The sequence below is a fragment of the Carcharodon carcharias genome, chromosome 6, assembly GCF_017639515.1.
Source record: "Carcharodon carcharias isolate sCarCar2 chromosome 6, sCarCar2.pri, whole genome shotgun sequence".
NCBI classification, from domain to species: Eukaryota; Metazoa; Chordata; class Chondrichthyes; order Lamniformes; family Lamnidae; genus Carcharodon; species Carcharodon carcharias.
The window spans coordinates 185,316,340-185,319,491 of record NC_054472.1 but is presented as its reverse complement, the minus strand read 5'-3'; the positions used below and the strand labels follow the sequence as shown (position 1 = coordinate 185,319,491).

Genomic DNA, 3,152 nt, shown 5'->3' with positions numbered 1-3,152 from the left:
GTGTCAAATTTTGTTTGATAGCTCTGCTGTGAAGTGACTTGGAGCATTTAACCACATGAAAGGTACTATATAAATTGCAAGTTGTTGTTGTTGCAAGTGGGCTGCTAACTTTCATCTGACGATCAAGTTACCGCATATATACAAAGCCCCTTGTTAACTCAGCTCATTTAATGAAGCAAAAGGGATTAAACTCCATCAGTATCCACTTATCTATAAGAAAAGATTGAACACATTGGAGCTCTTGTCTCTAGGAAGGAGAAGGGTGAACTAATAGAGGTCTTTAAAATTACAAAAAGGTTTGATCGGGTACAGATAGAGAGATGTTTCCACTTGGGGGGGAAGACCAGAACTAGAGGCCAAAAATATAAGATAATCACTTAGGAGAAACGTCTTGATCCACAGCAACATGGTTAAACATACAAACTTCTGAAGGGGCTTGATAGGGTAACCATGGAGAAATTGTTTCAGCTAGTCAAGAACATGGGAGCACAGTCTCAGGAGAAGGCGCCAATCATTTACAACTGAGCTGAGGAGAAACTGCTTCGCTCAAAAGGATTGTGAGTATTTGGAATTCTCCACCTCAGAAGGTTGCGGGTGCCCCATCGTTGAAACACTTAAAGACTGGGATGAACAGATTTTTGGCGTCTCAGGGAATCAAAGGAAAATGGGGAGCAGGTGCAAAAATGGAGTCGAGGCTGAGGAACAGCTATGATTGTGTTGAATGGTGGAGCAGGTTCGATGGGCCCTGTGGTGTGCTCCTGCTCCCATTTCTCTGATTTCTGAAATGACACATCAAGGCACTCATTAACGTAATTAGGGATGGGTAATAGACTGGCATCGACACTGATGTTCACATCCCGTGAATGAACAAAAAAGAGGGAAAGGGACGGGAGGATGTTCCAGATAAGGTGAGATGAAGTAGAGGGGGGGGGGGGGTGTTGAGTGGCCTGTTTCTGTCCTGTAAACACTCTGTAACTATGTAGCATATGACTACAAGTATTATTTTCTGAATGACACTGTAGCTGCCATGACGCTTTCAACCTTTGGCAGTCTAGTAGCTCTCCTAGTTTTACAGGGAAGGGCTGCATTCTTCTTGGACTGCAAGACTATCCAACAATATCATGGATACTGACACCATTGAGAAGGACTATGACTGGGGCAGTGAAAAGCTACAGCGAGGCTTACATCCACATTTCAGTCAAACCATCTACAGAGCATACAGGAGAGAAAGTTCAGACGTCGACTTAGGTGGGTGTTAGGCCTTGAACTATTGGCTTGCTCATGTGAGGTGGCCTGTTGAGTCTCATCTACAACTTCAATCTTCAGAAGAGGTAGGAGATTGAATTGCGGGATTGGTACAGAATTGTTACAGCGCAGAAGGAGGCCATTCAGCCCATCGTTTCTGTACCAGCTCTCCGAATGAGCAATTCACTTAGCGCCATTTTCTCGACTTCACCCTCATAAACCTGCACATGCTTCATTTTCAGATAACAGTCTAATTCTCTTTTGGAATGCTTCCATTGAACCTGCCTCCACCACACTCTCATGCAGTGAATTCCAGATCCTAACCACTCACTGTGTGAAAAAGATTTTCCTCATATCACTTTTGCCAATTACCTTAAACCTGTGCCTTCTCATTCTCAATCCTTTCATGAGTGGGAACTGTTTCTGCCTATCTACTCTGTCTAAACCTCTTATTATTTTGAACACCACTACAGATTTCCACTCTGCCTTCTTTTCTCCAAGGTAAGCAGTCCTAACTTCTCCAATTTATCTTCATAACTGAAGTTCCTTCTCCCTAGAACCAATCTCATGAATCTGTTCTGCACTCTCTCCAATGCCTTCACATCCTTCCTAAAGTGCGGCACCCAGATCTGGACACAATACTCCATCTGAGGCCTAAATAGTGTCTTGTACAAGTTCAACATAAGTTCTTGCTCTTCTATTCTATGCCCCAATAATAAAGCCCAGGTCACTGTACGTTTTACTAACTGCTCTTTCAACCTGTCCTGCCACCTTCAATGATTTATGACATATACACCTAGGTCTCTCTACTCCTGCACCCCCTTTAGAGATTTACTCTTTATTTTACTTTGTTTTCCATGTTCTTCCTACCAAAATGAATCACCCCATATTTCTCCACAGGGACCTTCATCTGACACCTGTCCACCCATTCCACCAAATTGCCTATGTCCTTTCATAGGTCTATACTATCCACCTCACAGGTCACATTGTTTCCAAGCTTCATGTCATCCACAAATTTTGAAATTCATTGCAATATTTAAACCAGATGGGTTTTGATAAACATGTCCACACAGCAGCAAAGTTCTGACGGCAGCAACAGCCTGGAATAACAAGTTGTTCACATCAGAACTGAGGGGCTACATGCCAATGACTCAAGTACCTTTGACTGTACAACCACAAGTTGATGAATGTCACCTGGAGAACCCAACACAAGGGTGCAGAGATCTACCAGCAAGGCAGAACAGATTCATCCCAAAGGTGGATCTAAGGAGCATGTGCTTTCTTTAAAAACTGTCCCAAACAAGTCTCCAACCACTAGCATTGGTTGTACAGCAAGGTCTAGTCCATTAATATATATCAGGAAGAGCAAGGGTCCCAACACTGACCCCTGGGTCAACCTGAAAAACACCCATTAACCATGAGGGAGGCAGTGGTATAGTAGCATTGTCACTGGACTGGTATTCCAGAGATCCAAGGTAATGCTCTGGGGACTTGGGTTTGAAGCCCACCACGGCTGATGGTGGAATTTGGATTCAATAAATATTTGGAGTTAAAGGCCTAATGATGACCATGAAACCATCGTTGTGAAAACCCATTTGGTTTACTAATGTACTAACCTACATATGACTCCTGATCCACAACAAAAGTGGGTGGCTCTTAAAAATGCCCTCTGATAAATGCTGGCCTAGCCAGTGATGTTCACATCCAATGAATTTAAAAAAACATGCTGCTTACCAATTTTGTATCCATCTTTCCTTTTATTCCATTTTGCTTACTAGTCTGTTGTGAAAGCCTTGAAGAGACTTGAAGAGAACAGAGCAGCTGGATCCCCTGTAGCTGAGAATCATAGATGGGAAGAGAAGAGGAGGGTGTCAGTCAGCAGCAGCGACAGAATTGAGTGACAGATC

The 3,152-nt window shown here is 43.2% G+C and overlaps 1 pseudogene; it reads right to left on the bottom strand.

The window, feature by feature from the left end:
* Window positions 1-2,305: 2,305 nt before the first annotated feature.
* Window positions 2,306-2,522, bottom strand: LOC121279457 (annotated as a pseudogene).
* Between the last annotated feature and the right edge of the window lie 630 nt (window positions 2,523-3,152).